The sequence below is a fragment of the Crocodylus porosus genome, unplaced genomic scaffold, assembly GCF_001723895.1.
Source record: "Crocodylus porosus isolate Cpor-Errol unplaced genomic scaffold, CroPor_comp1, whole genome shotgun sequence".
Classification (NCBI taxonomy): domain Eukaryota; kingdom Metazoa; phylum Chordata; order Crocodylia; family Crocodylidae; genus Crocodylus; species Crocodylus porosus.
This window is the reverse complement of record NW_017728906.1, coordinates 25,252,214-25,258,325: the sequence shown is the minus strand read 5'-3', so window position 1 is coordinate 25,258,325 and position 6,112 is coordinate 25,252,214.

Genomic DNA, 6,112 nt, shown 5'->3' with positions numbered 1-6,112 from the left:
GGGCAGTTGTTTCACTTTTGTCACCCTTATCTGGAGGGTTTTAGGTGTGTCTCTCACTGCATCTTAGTCAGTTTCTGTTTGGGGGCGGGGGGTGCGATTCTTTGTGAGTCAGACAGTCTGTGTCCTGTGTCAGGGTTCCCCAAGAACATGGAGCTGACAGGTAACACGGGATTAACTGTGGATTTTTATTCTTTCGTAGTGTTCCTCCATTTCAGCATTGAATTTACTATTGCCCAGAACTAGGGGGAAATTTATCTCAATGCATACCAATGGACAAATTGTATGAAAGTAACAAGTAAACTTAATTTAATGAGGTTTCAGTCAATGCAAGAAGAGAAAAAGGCATGATAAAATATAGATGTGTGGTGTGATAGCACCATGAGAAGAACCATGGGTAGATAGGAGAGGAATTTAAAGAATGAATGGAAAGGAAACTTATGGGTTGCTTTGCCTGTATGTAGTAGGAGGATAGGGATAGGGAGCAAGGAGGCAGGGAAAAGCTAGCAAGAAAGGGGAATAGAAGAGCAGAGAAAGAGGAAAGGGAAGGAGGAAAAAAGGGGCCAGGAACAAAGATGCATGTGAGAGAGTGTGTTTTTAAGCAGTCCAAACCAAACCAGCTTAATTAAAGACCCATTTAAAAACAATCATGTTAATTCAAGAATATAGGCTACGATCTATAACATTTTACAATCCTTCCTAATTTTTTCTCTTTCAGGGACTATTAAAAGGTAAAAGTTACTGGAAAATCAATGAAGAATCCTCATTTAGTATTTTAACACAGGAAAGTTAAGAGGGAGGGTGGAGACTTCCACATTTAATCTGTCATTTAATTTTTCACAAGTTTACCCTTTCAGAGGAAAACAAAATGAATAATGCAGAGTTTGTAACCTGAAGATCAACAACAACAAAAAAGGAAATGTAGGTTTCTGTGGAGCCATAACATACCAGTTTTAATGCTTAGAGGGGTAGCTAGCCATGTTAGTCTTAGGTGAGGCAGAAGGCACAGGAGGGTGGCACCTTGGAGACTTGGGTAGTCTCTCCAGTGGCTGCTTATATGTGTGCTGGTTCATGTTCTAATTAGAAAACATCAGAGCAGACTCAGTTAATTTGGCAGATGACCAAGCGACTCCATCTACATACCACACAGCCTGTTCTGACAAGCTGTGCTTGCTGCCTCTGAGAAAACTGAGGAACTGCCTTATCAGTGTTTTAACCAGTTAGGGTGCCTGTAGTTGTGCAAGCACCTCTAGGTAGCAGGGGCTCATGAATCCTGTGATGCTGGGGTGCATGGAGTGTCCCACAGAAGCACAGGGGGCTCCCTAGCGTGCTTGGCAGCAAACCCGAAAGTGAACCACAAGCACTTCCGGTCACCTTCTGGGTCCACCGGGGAATGTGGCCCACCCATACCCCCTTGGCTCAGTGACTGCTGCCTCCTGGGTCTGGGGGGGGGCCACCCAGGGTCCTCTTGCAGCCGATTGCCAAGCCAGGGGGGCCAGGGGGAGGTCCCCTGTGCGCTCCCCAGCAGACCCAGAAGTGGACTGGAAGTATTTCCACTCCATTTCCAGGTTCACCGCTGAGCACACAGGGGGCTCCCCCGCACTCCTGTGGGGTGCTTCATGCACCCCAGCATCGCAGAATTCACAAGCTGCGCCTGCTCTCTCAAGGTATGTAGAAAAAACGTTTAAAGCTATATCTGTGTCCAAATCGCTGATTCTCTGAATCAGCATCCAATCTTCAGATTCAGATTCGGCTGAATCGAATTGAGGACAGTGATCTGAAACAACGAATCGAATCACTGTCCCTGATTCGGGCTAAATCTGAATCCGAATTGAATAGGATCTGCTTTGCACACCCCTAGTAAATATGCCCTTAGTCTCTAAGGTGCTACCCTACCCTACCTTCCATGAGTTTTAATGCTGGAAATCTGGAATGCCTGACAATAGAAATGCATTAGCATATTTGGGGTTTTACCTTGAATATTTCTTTCAAGTTTAAAGAAGTGACATGTTCTATGCAAATAGCAAAGGAAAAAATATGGGAAAAAAGGGACAGAGCAAATTACAAAATACTGTCTCAAAGTGAAAAACAGGCATGTTGGGAGCTTCAGTATTTATGCTAATACATAAGTTCCCAAACCTTTTCTTATTGCATATCCCCTTCCAGATTTACCAGCTGCTTATGTACCCTGCTAGCATACATTTTATTTTAAACCCTAAAATGCCAATTATTACAATGAAAATTAAATCCACCATTACACAATTTCTCCCACGTGCCTCCCAGAGAAGTCTTGTATACCCCCAGGGGTACATGTATCACAGTGTGGGAACCCTTATCTCAGTGCTTTTCAGAAACCCAAATAAACATACAGAATCAGGGAAACCTTCTCTGTGTACAGAACATTTTCTCTTTCTCCCACAAGAAGCAAAGGATTTTTTTTTAATCCACACTGTGAGAACTCTAATAATTGGCATATGCCCCCAGATGAGCCCCTGAGAAACACAATGATGAAGCACACTGTGTGGGTAAGACAAAATGAAACAGATGAGCAATGTAGGTGGTAGGCAGGGAGAGGGAAGGGAATAAAAGGACAGATGACAGGTGACTAAGAGGGAGACCTCACCTAGATTAAGGAATTCAAATCTACCAGTACATTCTCCTTCTACCATTTTTCCTTCCCTGCCTTCCTTCCAACGTATTCACAAACATACTCATATAATTGAATTTGAGCAGTTCCAATGCTGCTCATAAATCCCTCCAAGGACCTCGCTGCTGGTTTCTATTACCTAAATGGCCTTGAAGACCTGGCTCTCCCTGAATTTTTATGTAGTGCTTGTAAAACTCAGTGGCCACATCTACATGAGATGTTTATTGCACAGCTGCCTAGTTAGCTCTGCAGTAAAGTCTCAACGTCTACATGTCTGGCCCTATTAGGCCACAGGAAACTAATTAACTCCACTGCAAATACAAGTACAAACCTGTGGCGGAGTTCTTTAGTGTTCAGCGATACTTATGTAGACACTGACGGGGCTGGCAAGGGCATGAGGGTGCTTCAGTGTGGGGGCTGCTTGCTGACCTGCCCCACACTGGAGCACCCTCGTGCCCCAGCCAGCCCCTCTGCAACATGTTGAGCTGGGTTGGAGCAGTCCTGAGCTGGCAGGTTGACCTCCTGGGCCACATGCCAGCCGGAGCTACTCTGACCCAGCTCAATGTGCTGCAGTCCTGGGCACACATTCAAATGCAGTGCCTGGGAGCAATAAACTCCAGCATGATATTTGTCTTCGGTATGCATCAGAGTTTATTGCTCTGTGTTAAAAGCACACACACATGCACCCAGTTTGTATGTCTTTAATTCAAAACTTTCAAAATTAAACCTGCTTCTCTGTTTAGAAGATTTGCCAAAAACACCCTCATTAAAACAAGATCAACAACTGTTTTCATTATCGTATTTTTAAGTGTGAGAGGAAATTCCAAAGCCTTGTAGCCATTTACATTTTCACAAATTTTTAGAGTATTCCAATGACTATACACATGCATGCATGTATACATACATACGTACATACTCACTTTCCTTTAAGTAGCATCTTGCAGTACTGGCAGCCCAAACATTCAAGTGAGACAAGCCAATTTGCTATTAGTGTTATTGTCCAAGTTAAGTGAAATTAAAAAGCTAGCCTTAACAGGGAACACTGAATGAGGCAAAGGTCCTGTGGAGAAAAATATATATGATCATGATAGCAGACTGCAATCTAATGTATATGTACATGGGAGATGAATTAAGGTTGAACAGAAAACTTTAATATGTCCTAACAATTAAATGCCTGACTGTGCAACCTTTCAATATAAGAAATTTAAAATATTAAAAAAATATATTTGGGTCTTTTAAAATTATTCACAATGTTGTTAGTAAGCTGAAGTATAAGAACTTCCATTTTCTGAGGTCAAAGCATAGACATCTCCTGTTTGGGCTAACAGAACAAGAGGTATCATCAATAGACTGTTGTCCTCTTTGTGGGACACGCACAACAATGGAAGTCATCCTTATGGATTTCATAGCTGCTGACTCACTACTGTAACAGTGAAATGTGTAGATCTAGTAATTCTGAATTTTATTTCAGGTTCTGGAGGAGAGGGTGCATTGGTGGCCTCTGTCATTGTCTCTCCAACCTATTCCTCCCTTGTTCATTGTAGACCAAGCTCATATCTCCCGAGGTCCCTTCCAGCCCTAATGTCTATGAAATGTCTATGAAATCTCTATTCTGTTCTCTTCCTGTCACAGTTGCACTAAAGTCAAGCTGTTCCTCCTCCTCCCTGGCTGCCAGTTCGGCGTCACATGAAAGAGGCAGTTTCTGTTTTCTTTTACAGTATCTGGTGTGACAACTACCCTCAGCAAAGGAGAAAGGCAAGCATGGGGAATTCCTGTTTAAACACAGCACCTCCCCACAGCCAAACTGCAAGAGAGTACATGCATGGTCTAATCACCACTTCGGAGATGTGACAGAATGGGGCATATTGGTAGGGATTACAAGTTTGGATTGGTAATTTGGATTGTAAGATTTTTTCCCTTAAAGAATGGAATCAAATCGTATGAGGGAAAAATATATATCCCCCAAGTTATATATATATATTCCTTAGCAAGTGTTCCTAAGGAAGAAATGTGATACAGTAAAACTCTTCTTGCCAGACTACTTACTTCCTTTGTTGGTAATGGGAAGTGGGGACACAATTTCCCTTTGAGTAATGTTAGCAATATATGAATGTGATTTTCATGCATTCTGAAAACTTCCTAAAGATATAATCTACCACTGATGAGTTAATTCATTTGCTCCGTGTAGACGCACAAAGACATTTTCCTTTCAATTCAGATCATATTCACAGCCCATATTTGGCACTTTCCATTACATCATACAAGCACACACAGAGCTCAAACCCTCTTTCTTTCTCACCCGCTCTCTCCACTCTTCTCTCTTTTCTGCACACCCGTCAGTTACACACATTTTCAACATATGCCATTTTCCTTCCTTTCTTCTTTTGCTGCATAAAATAATACAGTGAAAATAACTACTGCTCTGAGGACCAACTTTTCCTCTCAGCAAGTTTAATCTTGCAAGTGGCAGAACACTGCTTAGAAACACACACTCAAGTATGTCGTAGTCTCATTAACTTTAATGAAGTCAGTGGTACAAGTCATATAGGTACATACGCATACATTTAACTTCCCCCTCCCAGCAGTGCCATTTCTGTACACACTTAAGTCAGCTATTTATTTCTCTTTGATTCAACAAGTCAATCTCTGTTTCACTCCCTAAATCTAAAAACTGCATTTACTATATAACCTCAGCAATATGAGCCTAGAACGTGGTCTCAGGTACACAGGTGTGTCATCAGCAGCAATGTCAGCAACCCAAATGCCCATTTATACCATAGTAACCAGTCTCCAGCTAAAATGGAGGCATGAATCACATTGATGCTGGCCATCTCTACTACCCATCCTGTTCACAGAGCAAAACAATGTTCCCTAGTTATAAGACACACTCGTGTCAGTCCAGACAGGATGGGAACAACGCTGGTGCACCTCAACAAGCGGCTGTGTGGATGCCCAAAATATGTAAAACAAGATGTGAGAAAAACCCCAAATGAGACACTAAGGACATCAACATGGAAAAGGCTCTTTCACAGCTTACCCCTCCCTCCCCCAAACCCCAACTCTGCAGCTTCTGCTGACGAAGGGAACACTCTGCCACAGAAGTCAGAGGGAACCTGGAGTGGGATGGGCACAGGTAACTCTCGGACCCACATGGGTGGAAGGCAGAGTAGATTCGCACCTTATAGACTAGCCAAAGTAGGTGGGTACACAAATAGATACAGGTTAGATATAGATGGCTCCATATAGATCTCTCTGCATGTGTGTGTGTGTGTGTGTGGGGGGGGTGTATATACATACATACACACACACACACACACGACGTGTACGTATGTATGTGTTTATCCTTATGTGTCTATATACATGTATGCATATAGACACATATATGAATATACATATGTACGCGCACACCCGGCCACAGTAGAACACACCGCATCCCGCCCCTCACTGCATAGTCGTGCAACCTGCAGT